The following is a 21,243-nucleotide window of genomic DNA, read 5'->3' as shown; positions in this document are numbered from 1 at the left end:
GGCGGAACACCCGCCGTGTCGCTATTATTTATTGAGTTAATCTCGGGCAAACATACACACGGAGCGATTCTTTTTTTCTCTCGTTCTTTGCTTTTCTTTCCCCTCCTTCTTTTTCCCCCGTCCCGTTACTCGCCGTATAGACGCCGAGGGGAGCGCCAGAAGTTTCAACGCTACCGGAAGCTACGATGAGATAGCGCTAAGGGCAATTTGTCGGAGCAAAAGATATAACGCGCGCGGGTATTCCTCTTTTCCGCGAGGCAAATCGGCCGGTCGAGCACACACGCGCTCTTGGATGCGCACGCGTGATTCCGCTGAACAACGTTGCGGGAGTTAGTACGACATGATTGATGAAACATATCTCACGGCGCGGAAGAACCGGGATGATCGTGAAATCCGATGGTCGGAACAATTCTCGCGCGCGGAAAAAGAATAAAATACCGTTCGAAAGTAATATAAATTGAGTGCAACATATTTTTTTTTATCCACATTTCATATATATAAAGAGTCTGTCTGTCACGTTCGAGTAAAAAAAGAAATAAATGTCTCGCGGACAAAAGGATGACAATATATGCCAATAAGTACGACCGAAGCCATGTATACTATCGCGCGCACCGGTAGTTACCCTCCTGCTGATGCCTTCTTTCTCCGACGTGTATCTGTGAGATAATTCGGGGATGCGTAAAATCCCGCCATTTATCGCGATAATCGGGGCGTGAGCGATATTTGCAAGAGAAAGAGAGAAACTGGAAGAGGAAGGGCAGATGGGACAGAGACGATGACAGTAGCGCGTAAGCAGTGGCAGAATCTCTCTCTCTTTCTCTTTTTTTCATTCCAGAGGCGGTCCGGAGGAGGTTTAGAGAGCATTCAGAATGTGTTTAGGGCATCGCCCAGACGAGGACTGTCGCGCAACCGTGAAATGTCGGCCACCCGTGGCGATCGACGGGGGCGTGAAATCGGGCGCCTCTTTAAACGCGAGGTGACACCCGCGGGGCGATTATGCGACAGGATGACAGGAGCGGGGCCCGAAAATAGAGCGCGGTGCTCTTTCAGGTACCGTCAAGCGTGCCGAGAATGCGAGAGCGCAGCGCGTGAAATATATTAAGGGCCCATTTCGAGCCGAATCCTAAACGCGGTTGCACCGTGAACTTATATGACGCGCGCGCTAACCCGAACAAAACACCCTCGTTATACGAGAGACGAGGGTGTATTTCAATATCAAGACTCATTAGTTTAATGCAGATTACTCCGATGCGGGAAGATATCGAGAAAAATTGAGAAATCTTATATAAAATTGAAATTATTATATATATATTTCACCGCAAGCAATTTTAATTTCGGACAAGTTAATTTAGGCAGAGCTAAAGGCAGAAGAACTCTAATTTTGAAGAGGGAGGAGAAAAGGGACGAGGATGGAATCGCCGTGAAGAGGAGACGCGTGTATGTTATTAACGCGGAGCACATACGGCGCTCATCTTTCTCGATCTCTCCGTTGGCAGTCAGTTTTACTACGGCCGCGGCGAAAAAATTAGCGTCGCCGATAAGCATCCGGCGCCGGATAAAAAGGAACGTCTATAATAACACACAGCGTCCACATCTTCGAAGTCGCGGCGCGGGTAAATAGCCGCGCGTCGCGCACAATCACGATACCCGGGCTCGCTCTCAGGTATTGCCATTACCGTACCCGTGGGATTATTTACGGTTACCATAACTCCCAGGCTCCGTTGCGCTTAAGATCTTAAGAGAGAGAAAGAGAGAGAGAGAGAGACCCGTACGCACGTACGGACGGACGTAAGTGGAAGAAACATCACGAACGATTTATTCGCGCCGGCTGGCGCGAAGCTCTTCTCGCGTTGACGAAATTACACGGCTAATCATCATTAGCGACGCTAATTTCTAAACTATCAGTTTCCTTTTACTCTCGTTAACATTGTAACCTCTGGATATCGGCAATTTTTTTTTTATTTTATTACGACATGAACGTAACCCTTTGCGACACTAGAAAAAGGGACATCCTTATATATATCTCGTTGTCATTTCGTACACATTAAATGACAGAAAGCAGAAGCAATGCATTCATAATAAATTTACGTCGTTAACTGAGGGAGTAATATATACGACGAATTACTATAATTATATCATGGAAAAATTTCCTCGCGAACGTGAAAAACAAACCTCTGTAAAGTTCACACCACATCTTTCAAAAAATTCATTATTTTAAAGTTCCGAGTGCACTCCAAAGAGTTTCTTATTAATTTTAAAAATAGTTCTAGCAAATTAAGCCAAAAAAACGATCGATAAATTTTGGGGTTGCTAACTTGACGAAATTAAATCTTTAAATCAGCGATAACATTAAAAATATTCGAAATAATTAATTTTGTCATTGGAATTTTTTTGGAACTCTTGAGGTGCTATCCAGAACTCTCAGCAGACCTGCCAGGAAAACGAAAAGATCACGGTGGAAAAATATATACGTAAATATATACTGTCGTCGAGACGACACGGAAGAGCAACGAAGGAGAAGAACGGGAGTTTGAAGCACGCGGCAAGGGGAAAAAAATACGTCTCGCGTAACGCCTCGCAATTTCAACGTCTAGGATCTAGTTTAATAATTAAGGCGCGCTTCGTATATATGACGAGACTCGCCACCGTCGTGTACAAAGGAAGGAAGAAAGGCGAAAACGGAAATTCTCCTCTACACTATTCGGCACGACGCTCCTCGACTTTTAGCAAAGGCATACGATCGATACTTCGGCAAAGGTGAATTCCGTTGCGGCACTCGTGACATTACGATGGAACGGTACACGTATAGCGGTATTTCGCGAATGAAACTTTAAAAGGTACTTCGAAAGTTTGAAAGGCGAATTCAGAAAAGTAATTCAGAGCGTTCGATCTTTCTTTTTTTTTTTTTTTTATTAAATATGCACGGAACAGTCAGGATGCACTCTCGTCTCGTTGAATACGAACGTATGCTAATAAACCTAAACGCACGAAGGCTTAAAGAGTGCACGCGTAACGCTAATGCGCGCTCCAGACTGGCCGTATTAACGACTCCGTGTATTAACAACCTCGCTAGGCGCATTACAATGTCGAGGGCGAGGAAAACTAATTAAGAACGCAAGGGGAATTCCGGAAAGAAGCGGACTACTCCGATGCTCACACGGTAGCACTCGTTATCAGTTAAACGAGTATTAAATGCAAGAAAATTTAATGTTACTCACACGCTACTGTGATTATCAGCGGCATTAGCGTGAAATGATTAAGTGATGACTTCATTACAAGTTTCTAATGTTTAGAGATATATAAGATGAGCTGTATTGTAAAAATAAAATTACGAATATATGTATATGTGTGTATACACACACACACACACACATCACTTGTCTACAAAGTCCGTCTAAAGGAGCACTTCCGGTATTCAATTAAAAATCGATCAGCGTCGAAGAAAAAGTTGAGACTTACTTGGGAGTAATTTGCATAATTTGAAATTAAATGTCTCTCGCGCGTCAATCGTGTGTCTGTGGTGAGTCGAAACGTGATGCACCACGTGCCGCGAACGCATCGGCATGTTGTTACGCGCGCGAGAGCGTGACCGAGAGAATAGGAAGGACGCGCCTCTTAAATCATCACAATGTAACGTTCACGCGCGTCGACAGGATCTGCGGTGTAGCCGGACGCGAGAATATCGCGGAAGAAAATGGAGATATATATTCGCGCAAAAATGACATATGATGAAAAAAAATGGTTACGGCAAATGAAATTACGAGTGCGCTACATGCGAATTAGCGCAATTAGCTTTCATGTTCGACGGCGTCTACGCCGTGAAACTTGAATTGGTTTCCGCGATAATTCATAGAACCAGACAGGAAAACTGTGGAGACTGGCGCAGAAATATATATACATATCATTCGAGATTTCGAGAAAGTGACAATTATAACGATTAACGTAATTATATATTTCTTGCTATCTTAAAAGGACAAATTGCGAAAATTTCGAATAAGAAATGCGCAAGAGTGTACGGCAATGTAACAGTTGTAGCAATTACAAGAAAGAGAGACTAAGAGAAATGATCCGCAGCCAACTTTCGCAAGAATTTATTTAATATATAGAATGCCGCTTTTTATGACAGCGGTTCGAACTTTCGAGTCGCTATCGCCGTCTTCCTCGGAATGAGCAAAAATAGGAGACAAAAACAGAGAAAGAGAGAGAGAGAGAGATACAATTGTAAAATTGCGTTATATGAAAAAAAGAATGGAATAGACAATCCTCGCAGATATCTCTACGCGCTGCCAACAACCCGAGAAATCGCAGCCGCCGCTGACGGTCGGTATCATTAAAACGTAATCACTGCTCTGTTCGCTAACCCCGGTGATGCTAATTTGTACGTTAATTAATGCCGAGTACCATTGTGTTCGCTTATGCCTACAGAAGCGATTATTTAGCGCGTTGCCTTAGACGCTGGTAAGCACATTTCGCTCGCTCGCTCGTCGATCAAGACGCTCGCGCGCTTCCTGTTTTCTATCTGAAACGATTACGGCGCGCCGTTTCTCGAGCGAGGTCGGTTCAATGTGTTCCCGCCATCATCGGCCGCCGTGAAATCCTGGTTATCGAGGACGCAAATGCGAATGCACGCATCACATCGTATGGAAAAAGCCGGAGTTTTCTTTCCTTTATCCATTCAAACACTCAAGCAAACTCAAAATGCAAATTCTTCTCAGGCAATATTCTACAAAATTAAAATTGACATCTGCATCTAGATAAATTAATAATAATCGAAAATACGATTGTATTAAATGATTTTGAGGATCTTGCCCTATACACACAATGAAGTTGAGAAGAAAAGATTTCTTGGAGCCAGCGATGTGATCCATTCTGTCGCGTTTCGTAATTATAAAGCTATTATCGAGGATCGAACACATTGTCTGAGAGAAAACAGCCGGTATCCTGCTTATATCCTTCCCGGGTGGTAAAGTGCTCTTCTCGTAGATGCTCGAATGAGGTGCGGGTTTAGTTGCGGCTCGGACACGTTCGTTGTTTCCTCCCGGGGTATTCGCCGCGTCCTCTCTTTCCCTCTCTCACTCTCTCTCTCTCAGATGTTCTTCATTACCAAACGCTAAACGACCGCTTCCCACGACAATGGGCTCCCTCGGCTACTTCTTTTGAAATTCCTTTTGTTCCTAGCGGCCACAATGATTCCCCTGCCTCGAGAGGACTCGGCGCGGAGGAGACGCGACCGTTGCTTCTGGGTACAATTTAAGAGGGCCTTCTCTCGCCACCTAGTTTGAGATTCCTCGTCATACGCGGGCCACCCGGTATAATTACAATATTCGTGAAGGCGTGCAATTATATATTAGGCGACAATGAAACATTGGCACATTCGGCGCACACCTTTCGAGTGAAAAGGAAAGTATTTTAAGAAAGCACAGCCGGTTTGCGCGCGCGAAATTGATTCATATGAAATTTGACGTCTATAATTTGGCATATTGAATTAATAATAAGCGAGTGTATTTAATGAAAATCTAGTCGAGCCATAAGGCTTGAATTTTTTCTTCGCGCGTCGTGACAGCGCGTAATCCCTTTTTATCAGATAGCAATCGCAAAAAGTCGATTTCAGATCGTACAGAATCCAGCAGAGATCGGCGCACCCCTCCCCGATCGACGATATCGGTCAGCTGCTCTCTCGTGTATTCTTTGTGCCGCAGGCTGACGGTGCAATTTCGACCCCACCTCCCGAAGCCCGTCGAGGCGAGTTTTTTAGCGAATTTAATATTTATACCGAATGACTGATGACTATAATAAAGAAACGGGGTCGTATTGTTCGAAACATTTTTGTCATTGATCGATACGACGTTTCGACTGGGAAGAAATGCTGTCACGTACACGTATGTAATGTACTCTGGTAAATCCCCCCAATCCAACGCGCCGATGTCCCGAACCGTATGTCGAATGTATCGAGCAATCGTTTTCAGATCCGCAAGTCGAGAAATCAAGGTGAAAAACTATCGCGCGCAGCCGATTATCGTGCGAAATGTTTCGAATCGATCGTTGAAGCGTTCGTTCTACCTTCGAATCAATTTCAAGAGAAGGCTCTTGTGTAAATTACCAGCGTTCTCTTAAAATTACCGAACAACCATTTGACAGAAATAAACGTGACACTCAAGGACGTAGTAAATTGAGATCGTAACAAACGAGGACGGATCTGTTCGTGGGGAAATTATCGCGAGAAGGCCAGTGTGTGGTGTATCGCTCTTATAACGCACGTAGTTTAAAACACTTTGGAACATTCGTGCTGAAAAGTCGATGATGTACGACGCGGTGTTTTTCAGGTGAGCTACCTGCTCCCCGACTTCCTTTCCATCCGTTATACATCGCAGTCTCGATAATTCGACTCGAGACCACGATGTTACTCGATCCGCGTGAAATCCCGATTGTTCCATCGCCACGGCGTTTGTACTTGCGGTCGGGCAAGACAAAGTCGAATCGTTTCCACCTTGCGAGGGGAAGAATCGAATTTCGTAGCGACGACGACGTAGCACGGCCAATCATTAACGAATCATTATCGTTCCGCCTTGGCTCGAGGCCCCGGGACCGAGAAGGGAAAGAGACAGAGAGAGAAAGAGAGCTCTCGAAACAAAACCATTAATGATTTCTATTTGTATTCCGTTCGTTTGGCTCGTTTCGCGGGGAGGAGAGCCCCGGGCCCTCGGACCAAGTCCCCAGTGAATTATGTGAGAAGTTAGCTTATTTTCGTTAAGCCGAACTCCCGCGGCGCGAACAAATCGTCCTTCGCTGCCGCTTCTCCGAGACCGAGCTTTGTTTCTCCTGTTTGTTGGCCCTTTAGCTTTTCGTGCGAGAAATGTTTTCTCGCTCGTTTTAAACTAATACCGAGAGATACCGAGTCTTTGTCAACCTTTTTAACACCTATCAAGGGTTTTTCGAAATGCCTAAGAATCGTGTTAATTAATGATAGATCAATCAATGATATATGCTTTTATTGGAGTATCTTTACATTTTACCGATACTTTTATTCCTCGATGTATTAACACTAAATAGAGAAATTACGTACGCGAAACATTATTCTACGACGATGGGTCTTTATGTGATACGTCCAGCTGAAAACAAATTTAACGACCCACACCGCTTTGCATCCCAATAGAGCGGTAGAGATGGTAAGACAGAGACGAGACGGTGACGTGGTGGATAGACAGGGAGCAGAGAGTGTGCAGAATGAAGTAAAGTAGGAAGAGATGCGAGAAAAAGAGGAAGAGGAAGAGAAAGAGAGAAAGAACGTGTTGCGTTTCGCGCGCATATATTTCGTTTTCTGTTGTTGCCTGAGAAAACAGACGGCCGGGCCATGGCCGAACGTCGGCCCGTCAAAGCAGGGGCCCTCCTCATTCTCTTCCTTACGCGTGTATATACATATATATATATATATATATATATATGTATATATCGCGGGCCCTCTGCTGCATCGCGCCTTCCTTCTCTCCCTGAAAACCCGGGCGATCGTCCTCTCTCGCTCCCATCTTGACGCGCTCAGCGAGTTCCTCTCGTTATTTATTAGCAATCGCAGGCAAGTGTTACGCCTAAACCAATATCGTCAGAGGCGCCGTGCTAAACGTTACTTTCGTTCGTGGACGATGACGATGATAATGACGACGACGATCGCGGCGCGGCGGTACAATTTCCTCCCTCTTCTCGCGAGATATTGCAGCGCGGCAGACACATATATGTACATACATACACAAGAGCCGGGATATATCAGGCGCGCGTATCATCTGTGAAAACATTCCTTCTAATTGGCGCTCAATATTTATTGTAATTTCAAACACGTGAGCTCGCGCCGCGGGACCGCCTCCGTCGAGGGCCTCGTAGAAGGCAGTGCCCTGTCTGGTTGCACGAACGTTTTACGACCTCGTTGAACCGTGGATTTACTCCCTCTCGATAGGCGATCCACATCGTGAACCCGGAACGCGATGAAATTCAGTTTGCGATGCATAATTCTATATTGTATAGGTATATTTTCAGCTTGCGTATGTATGTACGTATATGTATGCGTGTGCGGATGTGTGAAATCTTCTATTCAAAATGATAACGAAAAATCGTATTAATAATTGCGATTAACGTAATAACAAAGGGCGTTCCGGCTCGCGAGAGATAATTCGATACCACGGGAGAGTGTGTTCGCGCCACTGAAATGCAACGTTAAAGATTGATACGTGTGCTTGGGAGTATCGGATACCTCTCGCGCGAGAGGGTATCAGTACCATCACTACCTCCGTGTTCCAATTTACATCAAATCAGGAAGACAAGCTGGGAGAGAAGAACTCGGGAGCGCGAGAGAGTTGCTGTAGAGACAGGCCGAACGTAGCGCGAAAGCATCTCTCTTTCCCTTCTCCCTTTCTTCTTCTTCTCTCTCTCCTCTCTTCATACCTGGATGTAACCTCGGAGGCACTGACAGAAAGCGACCCGCCCACAAAAGTAATCTCGCTCTCGGTCGAGGAAGAAAGAGAAAAAGCCACACCTGATTCATCAGCGAGGAATAAATCGAAAGACGAGCCAAAAAACAAAACGATTCACCACTGCGTATAGTTCTCGCTCTTTTCTTATCCTCCACCCCTTCGCATATAATTCCTTGTCTCGCATCTACTCGCCTCTCTTTCTTTTTCATCCGTGGTCCACTCGGTAATTCCAAATGATGCATCCCGGGACGGTTTCTTCCGCGCGTTCTAAATGCTCCACCGAGGAAACGAATAGAGCCGCGTGTGTAGGTGTAGCTCGCCTATCTTTCTTTCTCTCTCTCATTTTCCTTCTCTCAATCGAGAGACTGGACCAGGTACGCCCCGGCTATCCGCGCGCGCGTATATAAATTACCTTTTTAATTTCCCGCCAAGACAAATGATTTAATTTATTCTATCAATTATCGATGAAGCGAGGCGCGGCGGTGCGAGGATCGGGCTGGCGGGAGGTGGGCTTGTTTGGTTTTCATTTCGATTCGTCGATATCTGATCGGCAGTGAATCTTTTTCGCTCGTGTCTCTCCCTTTCTCCCTCTGTCTCTGTCTCTCTCTCTCTCGTTCGATTGCTCGATGCGCTCGCGATCTTTCTTCTTTTCATTCTCTACGCTACTATATGTTAGAGTATATACACCGAACGGCAGCAGTTGCTTCTTGTTTGCCCGCAGCAACCTCGTTCGATCGACCTGGCACTTTTTTCTTCCCCTCCCTCCCGCTACTTGCTACCCCTAAACCTTTCGTCGCGAAATAAACGAAACCTCTCGACTGCGGTCCGGCCGATGAAACGCTTATTAACTTGTGAGAAACGATCGGAACGGAAAAAAGATGTCATCTCTCTGGTCGATCTCTCGCGAATTTCGAATCGTTGTGGAGGGATGAAAAAAAATGGTATCGCGTCTGTGTACGATTTAACCGAGAACGCACTCGTGCGCGCGCTCTTGTTACGCATCGCGCATAATATGTGCGAGAAAAACGAGATTCGACAAGGAAACTCCGTGGTAGCAGAGCAGGGAGGAGACGATCGAAGAGCGTAGGTAGGTACCTACACGTCCGAGACCGAAACGGCCATTAGGTACCGAATCGACCGGATGATGTATGCGGCGTGCACGTATATGTATATACGGTATATACGCGCGGCCGATAAAAGCAGCAGCGAAAAAGGGGAAAAGGCCGTGTACACGCGTAGCGTACGAAGAGACTCTAGACCAGATGAGCAGATACGCATGCAACGCGCGAATTATGAGTACCGAGCCGATAAAATCGGGAACGAGCGCGCGTACAAAGCGTCAGACAAAGGCGAATGGGGGGACGACGCTCTGAGACATATGTTTCCACGGGTAGACGCCGCCGAGACTGGAACCGGTTCGACGTGTATCCTCTCTCTCTCTCTCTCTCTCCCGGGCTAGGTCAGTTATTCAAAAACTGAAATATCGCCTCATTAACGGCGGCAGCTCGTTTGCGAACTCTCTTAAGGGTCCGAGATGCGCGGCCGCGTCGCGTCATCATCGTCTCGCGGTTCGAAGCAAAGATATCGAGAAGATGTCTCCATTTTTTCGCGTCTGTCGCGCGCGAGTTTAAATATACAAATTTGACAAAATTTATTCAAATTAAAATAATTTCATCGACGCATAATATTATAGGCATTCAAATGTCTTATTAACTCGTGCGACAAATATATAATTAAATTCTATAAGTGTCTGAAAGTTATTTTAACGCCGCACCGAGTATTCTCGTCTACGCCCGCTGCGGGAAATAAAAATGAAAAAAAAAGTATCGAAAACGCGGGAAAGAGGGGCAGATGGTGCGGCTCGTCTAGAGTACCGCGGCCAAAGAGAGAAGAATGAGAGTAAAGGCATCTCGAAATGTTCGCGCCGACAATACTCTGCTCGTTCCTCCACGGAGGACGTGTATGGTCGGAGCGGAATTCTTGGCTCTCCTATTTCTGCGTCCGCTTTCTTTAGCTCGCTCTCATATCCGAAATTGGCCGAGCAGAAGATTCCCATAAATACATACATCGCATGTATATACGAGAGATATCCCCCTCAACGCGCGCGCTCCGGATCAAGTTTATACAATGCTGATATTTTCGCGGGCAACGGGTGTCTAAACTCTAGACACGGCGTGAGATACGATCGAGTCAACTATGAAGCTGAGGCTACACGTTCATATATATATATATATATATATATATATATGCATATACGAAACCACGTATTAAGTTAACGGCAACACAGACTCGGATACGTTTAGGCACGCGTTCCATCGTACGGTTCTTCTTCGCGAGAGAGGAGAGGAAGGAAGAGTTTGGCATCTAATCATTTGTATGTCGATAGATATAAATAATTCAGCGTGAAATATTACACATATTACATATATACATACATTCATGCGAGGTTCGCAGGTGTTTAAGTTACGGTCGTTTTCTAGCACGTACCTACAACCGTCGTCGTATTCCTACCTCGAGGATGCCTGCGATTTATCTTGCGGCCCGTTTTCGAATACGTACTTCGGTACGTACCCAGATTACGCCCGACTATTCCGCGATTAATCATCATTCCGCCGCGATTAAAGGCCCAATTAAGTCCCGTTTTTGCAAGTCTGATTGTCCCACGATCGCGCAGCAATATCGTATACACCCTCTCTGGATACGTACCGAGCACGCACGGTTAGCCGGTCGACCGGTCTTATCTCGCGCGATGTGCGCGAATTAAAATGTACTTTATGGCCTGTGTCAGGCGATAATAATCGCCAGGCGAGACACCGCGCGCGAGGATCCTCGTCGTTACTTTTCTCGCGAGTGCGTCCAGGATATGTATGCATACGAAACTTTCACGACGATCGACAACGGGATTAAAAAAAAATCGGCAACGCGGTTATATCGCGATCGCGATTAGGCATGACCGGAAAGCGTAAAGTTAGTATAATTGAGGCAATTTCGACGTAACTACGGACATAATTTTACTTACAAAACGTCAAACGATATTGTGCACAATTATGTTATAATTTATTCGCACAGCGATGCGATCCGATCGTTGCTCCTTGTCGGGGATCGACAAGTATCGCGGTATATATGTATATCGTTACGTCATAACGCCGCAGAGAGATTAAATCGTTTAATAATTTTGCAGCGATCTCGATGAATATAAATCCGCGCGTATATCGATCTAGAAAATTTTGATAATTAAACCGAATCGAAACGTCGCGATCATTTTCTTCAATTTTGCCAGATTGCTCTACCTCGAGAATACGCCATAACGAGCGACGTTGATAAATAGCGAACGCTTTCGAGAGCCAGAATCCCGTGTAATTATATGCCTATGCTCGCTCGTGGATGTTCGCCAACAGTTAAGATTGCGATTCAAACAGATCGTTTTGTTTTGATCTGGAAAATTATTCTCGATTATTCTCCTAAAATATTAAAAATATATTACAGTCGTAAATTAGCAGTAAAGTAGAAATTTATTAATTTGGTCTCCTCTCTTCCTCGAAAATATACGCATAATAATAATATTTTCCATCCAAATTAAATTGTTAAAAATATTTCTTATCTCTTTCCATGATGAAACATTTATTGCTGCGCATCCACCCTAATTAATTAATTCACACTCGATCGTAATTCGTTATCATTCTCATTAAAGCGACAAACACGTGCAAACATCTGCCTGCAGAATCGTCATCAGCGCAATCGACGATCCTGATCGCGAAGAGGATAACGCAAAATATCCACGCCGTAGCCGATCGGATGTATCAATGTCAAACGCTAATAACACCTCGACTGCTCGTTCGCGGGCGTCCCGAACTGTATATAACAACGGCTGACAGCTAATTTCGAACAATGATATAATTACATATTATTTGCTATATTATCTCGAGTGCGCGAGGGAAGAAATGCGGTACGCAGAAATTAGAAGATTACGCGTTGCGCGGCGACCGGTTAGACACGACCGTTGATAGGAAAAAGTAATCCTCGAGATGCTGGAAAAACACGAATTAATTAACGGAGCGAAACTTTTTCGTCGTAACGCGCACGAAGAAGTTGTCGGCGATCGCGCGACCGCGCAAGAAATCCACGTATATAGTTGCCGTCCTTGATTAAAAATTAAACTTAGCTTAATCAACAAAAAGAGATGGCCTGACAGTCCTTAGTCGGCACTTTGTGAAGAAATGCCAATCAAAATTAGACGCTTAAATAGCCAAGGAAGAAATCAAAAAAATGAAAACAATCGAAACGTCGTACACTTTTTTCCTCTCTTTCATCATCGGCAGAGGTCATAGACCGGATGGATTCGTATTATTTGCATGCTGTTATGCTTGGACTGGAAACATATGCACGGGAATGCATCTCCTCTTTTGTCGATTTGATACGAAATCGGTCGGCTCGCGGGAGAGAGAGAGAGAGAGAGAGAGGAAGAGAGATGGAATCGAATGATTCATTCCACGAGATTACATATAGAAATCTGGGCGTGCCGACCTAGAGCCGGTTCTCTTCTCGGTTCGGCTTCTTAAGATCGCAGGATGCCGTGTTAATGAAACGGCGATTTCGGCTGATCCTAAAACGATGCGGACTCAAATTGCAACAATCGAATCCATATATCGTTGCGCGAGCTTAATAACCCGACGAACTCATTCATTTAAAGCACATATCGTTATTATTATCTATATTTAACAAATATTGACACACAATCAGCTGTTTTTTTTATTCAGAAAATTATCAATTTTTGATGACAGAGCTTTAAGCAAAAATATATACATATCGCGCAAGGTAATAAACGGATCATCCTAAGTTCGTGCGTTTCCTCTTTCTTTCTCTCTCTCTCTCTCTCTCTCAGCTACGAAGACTATCAAAAATCTATAGGAGCAATCTAATTCCGCCGCTGATTCTCGCATAATTTGTTCGATCAATATCTCGCGATCACGCGGTATTTATCCCGTAAGCCTACATTCGTGCGCGAAAGGGAAAAGCGCGTAAACGATCGCACGTAAAGTCGAAGTAAGGAGGCATCCGCGAAGAGACGTATACGTATAGGATTGAGAGAGAAAGAGTGATAGAGAGAGAGCGAAAAGGAGAAAACTAGAGACCAGGTCTGTGGAGGAAAAAGGAGCGGAATATGAAGGGAGGAGAGGTGGCATGCGTGCATCACGCGAGCGGACCGCACGCGTGTAAAGATGGCTCCTCGCCCGACAAAACCGGCAAACACCGCCCGAGTTGGCTGACTGGGCTGACGACTCGAGACTCCGCAGTCTGGGCACCCTTCAAGGATATATCACAGGGGCTATCAGGCGTCCATGTACGTAAGATCGACTCGACATCGACTCGCGCGGGAATCATTACTATAGGAGCAGCTACTCGAGAGCCCCGATTTTGATTGACGCGCGACGTTGCGCCAAACTCGAACAGCACGCGAGCCAAACAGACGGCCTCGCTCGAAAGAAGCTGCCACTGCTTCCTCGATCGGCACTGATTTCGGCCCTAGCAAAGTCTCGAACAATCGCGATTTTACCGCCGCGTTCCACGCCATATGGTGGCGCCAAAACGTCCTCGAACCGCGCCTCTAGACCTACCGATTGTACTCAAATTATCCTCTTCGCTATATACGATCATAAGCAACTAGAGAAAAAAATCCTATCAATTACGTTGATGCTAATCGCGAACGTTTGCGCAATCGATCCGGATAAGCATATGCGGTATATATACGGAGCCGAGTTCTAACAACGACTTGATTCCTCTTATAAACGGCCAAGTTCTAACTGCCACCTAGCTTCTCGGGGGTAGTCTCGTGCGTCGTTTAATTACCGTGTGTAACGAGTTGGAGTGGCTAGCGTGCACACGAAAGCCCTCTCTCGCGAAAGGGGTGCGATATGCTCGCTGACGTCGTCCACGAATCACTCGAAATTACCGAGTATCGTTGTGACAGGCCGCCTCGCGAGAGGCGGAAAGGACGCCTTTCGTGCAGTTTGCACACGACGCGGTCGCGCCGGACGAAAACTTGAAATTCGTTCGGACTGCGGCATTCCAACGTGAGAGAGACCGTAATATTGCAGCGAGCGACGCATAATTATGGCAATTACATAGTGCAAATGCAGCGACTTTCCGGCGGAATTAAGAAGCTCTCGATCGCGTATATATTTTTCGTAATTTTGTGAGAAAACATAAATCGCCGAATAAATTGTTACCCCTCGCTCTCTCTATAATTGTTTCATATCTATTAGTTAATCGCAACATAATAACTTTCGATGGTCGAGCAACGCGAAACCCGCCTATCGAAATGTTTCGAAATATGTTTCCCGTATCATTTCCGGCCAATCAATCATTTCGCAAATTATATGTGTGACGCACGGACAGTCGCTCTATGTTGATCAAACTAGATACAATGCCCGTACATACACAACACATTTCAGTATTCGATTGTTCAATGTAATCTGAACGAGACACAAGCGGTTTCGTAATCTTTTCGTAAATGAAAACATGAGTATCGTGAAGATAATAACCCATCCCGGGTAAACAAACGCGGAGACGTATAAAAAAAAAAGAAGTGGAAAAGAAACTAATCGTCTAATGCAAATCTCCACTATCGGATATGAGCGATTACGATAATAAGATGGCGATATATAGTCGAGACAAAGAGAGAGAGAATGGGAGAGGGAGAGGATTTATATTGACCTTCGGATCAATTCCGTTAAATCCGCGGTCGCATAAAATTGTTGCCGTAAAGGATTTACGGACCCGAGCGCGCCGGTAGCACGACACGTCCACGACGAGGCTCGCTCTATCGAGGCACAGCTTACTCGACGTGAACACGCGATTGCATGTACAAACGCGGGATTCTTAAACGCGTCTCCCGAGAGAGATGGTTAAGAGCCCGCGGTGCCCATGCTGAATGTTTTCCGTTAATGCGGGACACGATAGTACGAGGAATCCATAAGACAGTATCGATTAAAGGAAGCACTTTATTGCGATCTACTACATATTTCGTAATAAAGCTTTCTTTCGAAGCCGCGCGGTCTATCTTGTTCGTTTACGATGAAACACGATCGTCCTAATTGATAAAAAAGCAGACAATTTTTCATAAGATTTTCCAATTTGTTCAATTAATCAATCCATCTATAAATCTACCTCGAAATTATTTGTGAATTTAATGAACAGTGTATCGTGCAAAAAATCGACTCCATCCATAATCTGGGGGTAACAGCAAAAATACAGAAGGATTAAGGACCCTTGTTTCGCTCTCGATGAGTTGTAGCGCGTTTTAGTCACCGGGCGAAAGCGAAAGATGCGCTCTTGGGGATAGTTCTTTACGAGGGCGGCGGGCGTCGTCGCAACAAGGGTGAATCAAGGGGAAAGAACGAAACGGGACTCGTGGGTCCCGCCGCCGCAGTCAGCTGTTTTAATGTGGGTCACTGGTTCGCGCAGAAACAATCGATTTTGGTTCCTGTGTGACGCGACGTGTGCGTAGGCCGTTGTTAAAAGTGTGTAACGCAACCCCGAGCTCTCGTTGACGAGAAAAATGCTCCGATCGAATCTTCAAAACAATCTTGTGGCACGCTTGTCGGAAATGCGAATTGACTCGAGAGATTTTATACGCTTTCATTCCTTCTCGATCTATGATAAAATCTACAAGAATTGTATATACGATGTATGGAAAAAAATGATTATAATTTATAATGCATTTTTTTATCATTTATAAAGACTTTCTACAATCGTTGTGATTATCAATAATTATTTATAGATACTCAAGTACAAACATTAGTAATTCAATATTATTTATAGTTGTGCGGCAAAAAAATAATACACAATTTATAAACGGTTTTGAAATAGCGCGTATCATTTATAAGTTCTGTGAAAGGATCGTTTGTCTTCCAAATAATATGAGAAAATGACGAGGGAAATTAACTTTCGCGGTTCGATCGAATCTTACCGTATCCTCCGACGCATCATGATTGGCAAGAATTAACACGGCGCGGCAGAAAATATATATAAAATATCGATGCAACAGTCGCGTATTTAACGCTTTAAATTGGGAGCCTTTCTTTGGGTTCCATCGAATATACCTATACGGCCGCACGATAGAGAAACGCATCGGGGAACGCCGAAAGGGAAACGCGGAACGGGAGCCTGGCGCCATTGCGATACAATACGGGGCCTCGATGACTTGCATTTGTATCTCGCCATCAAGAGGCCTCGTGATTATAGCCATGGGCCCGCTCGCATCCTGCTCTCTCTCTCCTTCCCGGCTCTCCTCTCCTCATTCTGGGCGTATCGTACACGGGTTCCCATCGTCCTCGAGAAAGGATCTCGTCTTACCGCATGCAGACGGCCGGCAGACGATATAGATCGCGATAATAATATTGTGACTTTATCATTGCACGCGCAGCCAACACACGTTCCCTCATCCCCTATTCTTCCTAGATGCAGATCACAACGTTCTCCTTAATTACTCCGCGTAATTAAATCGCGCAGCAGCTTGATAACTGTCGGACTTCGTCTCGCGATCGAATGGTGAAAAAGAGCGACAATTGAATTTTCGACTATTTAAATCGACTATACAAATAAAACGCGATCAAGTTCACAGCGCGTTACGATAATTCGAAATCATTCATAATCGCAGATATATTTTAGTGTAATATATTGTAATTTTCTTACATTTTTTCGGCAAAGAGAACAAAATTGCTAACCTTAAGTTTTGCGAACGTAGGGAAAGAAATAAGAGAGAAAAGTAGCGAATTCTCTCACACGGCTACAACAGTCGGCCATCTTTGGGTAACGTTATAGAGAAGCAGCGTGTAGCAGCAGCGTCAAAAAGAGGGAGAAGTACGGAGAAACAACGGGAGAAAGAACGGTGGGTGGATGGGTAGGTCGATTTTAATCCTTCTTGTTTGTCTTTGCATTAATTATCCAGAATTAAGAACGCTGCTCGACCGCGGCGCGGCGCGCGCGCGCGCGCAGCCGGATTACTGGCTTTATTATTACTTGTTGCAGATTATTAATTACCGAGAATTATGAGCGAAGCGCGGGAATAGGCTGTGGGTGGCGATGGCGATGGCGAACGGCGTCGTAGGCGGAGGGCGGCGGACGGAAGGCTGGGAAGAAAGGCGCAGGCACCCCTCTCAGATTTGTGTTTTCAATTAATTTCCGTAAATTAAGAACGATTGTGTAAGAAGAGATTAGTGACCGCTGGCCGTGCTTTCGAAAGCTGTAAAGATAAATGGAGAAGGCCGCTCCGAGTGCTCCGGTTTCTCGAGTGTGGCGCGAAGTAATTAAACAACTCGATAAACTACCGCGAATATAAGCTACAGCTGCTACAGAGACCGAGGAATAAATAAATAAATAAATAAGCGATAGTTCCCGGATGCTGGCGAATATATGGTACATATATTATTAAATGGCTCTGGCACGAGCACCGAAATGGCTAATAACTGATCAGTGTACCGATGCGTTATGATGCACTCGTGAGTTTTCCAATCGAGGCGGAATAATTTCCACTTTTTTTTTATCAATAAAAAGCCAACGTGCGGCTGTGTTTTTATCGCCTTATACTATATATTATAAAGTTCAAGGCTCTATATCCGCTTCGCGGTTTTCATCGATTGCAGTTGCCTGTGAATTATTCTCACGGCAACTAGTACACGGGAAACGCGCGGACTTCGTTTTCGATTATGGTATTAATCGACAAGCAGATTTAATGGAGAGACACGCACATACACATACATATATATACGTCGTGGGGGAGTCTACGGGCGTGTGTATATATATATGGAAGAGCACGTGTATATCTATGTATATGTATATATATATATATGTATCTCGATGAAAAGTAATGCTAACAATGGGGTCATGCGAGCCTTTATAATATCACGCTGGCGGCCCAATTCCCCGTGCAGGAACGGGAAAAAAAGGCCGAGAGGCCTGCCAGCTGCTGTAAACGATACAATTACCAGATAGATACGAGCTCGTGTGTACGGAGAGAAAGAGAGAGGGAGAGAGAAAAGAGGAGAAACCGATCATCCTCTCCACTCGGCGTTGCTGGCTGCAGCAAAAGAATCGAGAACGATCCCTTTTCGAGACGTCCGTCCGTCGAATAATATCGCGATGCTTTCCGTGGAGCCACGGAGAGGAGAGAAAGAGAGAGCACAGTCGCGTTCATACGAGGACTTTACCGAGCCCTATTTGTGTATTCGTGCAGTTAACACGAGCGCATAGATATTAAAAGCTTACGTAGCCTATAACCACGCATCGGCGCACGGCAACAACCAGGAGCTGGGAGGAGCGAGCAGAGGAAATAAATATTAATAACGGCTTTCTGCTGCTCTCTCTCTCTCTCTCACTCTCTTTCTGTTCTATGCTCTTGCTCTCCCCCTTTTCACCCCCTCTCTTCTCCGGTTCTATTCTCTGTGTACCACCCCTTCTTTCCTCTTTCCTCCCTGTGTCTCTCGCTCTCTCACAATATGTCTGTGCATTGTTAGAGCCATTACGGGAGCCAATTAATCTATGCACAATTTTATAATTAAACGGCTAATAGCGCATAGAATTATAGTCCAGGGCCGCGCGCACTCCCACGTAGTTTCTGGCTGACTGTTGTTGTTATGCTCCAGGTACATATACTAGACGCTGCGTTCTCGAGGAAGAATAGAGAAAAAAAATCACGTTGTACCTTTCCTCGCGTTCCCCTCTGTGCTTTTTCCTTCATTTCCTTCTTTGTCTTCCCGGCGCGACCTCTTTTCGCGGATTCCCAATTAGAGGCTCGACTCCGAATAGGTAGTTTGCGCGCGATCGTTCGTCCGTCCGACCGAGTTAGGCGAATTAATTGATATAATTGACTCGTCTCGTTAGCTATGCGCAACGCGGCCGCATTATTATTTCCTCGCCGATTATCGTAGGGCCCTAATAAATATATATATATATATATATATATATATTTATATATGACGCGACTAATTAATAATGCAATCGATTACTCTTTTCGGCCTACAACAAGAATACCTGTTGGCGTTTTCGATCGAGGTATAGCGTCTTGGAGGAAAATCGAAAAGCAGCGTGATATCTCGCAATGAGAAATAAACGCGGCATTTAAAAATACACCGAGCGGCAGTAACGATTCACGCATTGTGCGCTCGTTAGGTACCATACGCGTGTCCCGTGCACGCGCACGCGGTTCCGCATTGCGAGTCCGGCACGCGGCTCTCCGCATTCGCTGTCGTTTGCGTACACACATATGCTGTCCGCTTTTTAACGTTTATTATTTACTCGGGAACCTAGTACGAAAAATACGGCCGCAATTCGGTCCAGTATCTCCGGACGCAGCAGCCGGCGCCGCGCAAGTAAACCGCAAGAAAAATCCCCCTGAATTATCGGTGCGGTTCTGGGCACATGCTGTTGTATCGGTCCGGCAGAAGCGTAGAACGGGGTCGATGTGCACTCGTATACACATGTATAGGGATGCATGCGAGAGAGCGTATGCTTTTGTTATGTATAGGTGTGTGTTTGACTCGTCGTAGATGTGGCTCGCCTGTGTGTATCCGTTGCTGCCGCTACCGTTGCTGTGCATTATCAGAATGTAACGACGTCAGCAGTACACGCGATCGGACCGCACAGGAAGGCCGTGTCGCAGCCTCTTGATCATCCTATTTTTCAAGCGACCGCGCCGTCTCGCTTTTTTCCCCCGATCGATATCCGCGCGATCCTCCGCGATCCGAATAAACGGGGAGGTGCAAAGGGTTTGGATAAAAAAAAAAAAAAAACGATCTTGCGTCTTTCATTTTCGAAATCGAATATCGCGAATGTTATAATTGTCATTGATAATTAAGTAATCGTCACTTGCTTTCGACGTTAATCACAACAATTATATAAATATAGAAAGAATTTTCATAGTTTCGTGAAATAAACAGGAATTCGAGATCGTTCTTTCTAAATTGAAACAAATTTTATAATGTTTATTATATGAGAAACAGAGAGGAGAGAGATGTCTTGTAATGAAAAAGACAGCAAAATAAAATGATATTCAACTTACAAGAGAGGATACGATGTCGAGGAAATTGGTCGCTAATCGAGCTACAACTAACCCGACGATTCCGCATAAATCGCGAGAAAGAGTAAACTGTATAAAATACGTAAAAACGAGCTCTCGGGAAAGGGCGAGACCCGCACGAGCCGACGGCTCGCGAAGTTCTGTTCTGTGACTGCTACTCCGGATTATTCGAATCCCTGCGATCCCTACGAGCTTCCTCCTTCCTTCCTCTCGCCCTCGCTCTCTCCTTCTGGCTATCTCCGGCTCTTTCACTCTGTCCCTCGGGATATCCCTCGATTCCCTCTCGCTCTGTCCCTCTCTCCGTGTCGCGTTGAATCCGTTTCCGTTGTGACTGCCGCTGCGCGTCGCTCGCCGAACAAATATTGCCCATTTGCCGTTCAGATTCGCGATCTGCCGCGTATCTCCGTTTGTTCCGCAACGATTAAACGACACGAATAAAATCGACCGATTATATCGAAAGCGTATCGATGGAGATTGCGCCGAATCTATCGGTTGATACGAAACATCGATGAACGGGACGATCCGGATTTGACAAATGATCTCGTGCGAGAGGACAACACTTTAGCCGACGACCTTAAATCCCCTCGTTCCGTTTACCATTCCGTTTCGTCTGTCGTCTACCTCGTGGGTGGGGAAGAGAGAGAAAGAGAAAGAGAGAGAGAGAGAGAGCTTGTACAACACCAGGCTCTCCTCCTCTCGCCCGGCATC

The 21,243-nt window shown here is 45.3% G+C and overlaps 1 protein-coding gene and 1 long non-coding RNA gene across 7 annotated transcripts in view; one reads left to right on the top strand and one right to left on the bottom strand.

Annotated features, from left to right (window-relative positions):
• Positions 1-17,786, top strand: part of LOC114932153 (uncharacterized) — a 32,204-nt gene extending 14,418 nt beyond the window's left edge. The window contains exons 2-3 of the long non-coding RNA XR_003819825.1: positions 17,206-17,361; positions 17,490-17,786. This is a non-coding gene — a long non-coding RNA (uncharacterized LOC114932153). The remainder of the gene's footprint in view (positions 1-17,205; positions 17,362-17,489) is intronic.
• The window catches only part of dac (dachshund family transcription factor), a 170,269-nt gene that overhangs the window by 146,043 nt on the left and 2,983 nt on the right, over positions 1-21,243 (bottom strand). The window lies entirely within an intron of this gene.

Source organism: Nylanderia fulva, unplaced genomic scaffold, assembly GCF_048542155.1.
Source record: "Nylanderia fulva isolate GAGA-0341 unplaced genomic scaffold, ASM4854215v1 Scaffold23, whole genome shotgun sequence".
Classification (NCBI taxonomy): domain Eukaryota; kingdom Metazoa; phylum Arthropoda; class Insecta; order Hymenoptera; family Formicidae; genus Nylanderia; species Nylanderia fulva.
The sequence above is the reverse complement of the archived record's forward strand: the minus strand, read 5'-3'. Positions and strand labels throughout refer to the sequence as shown.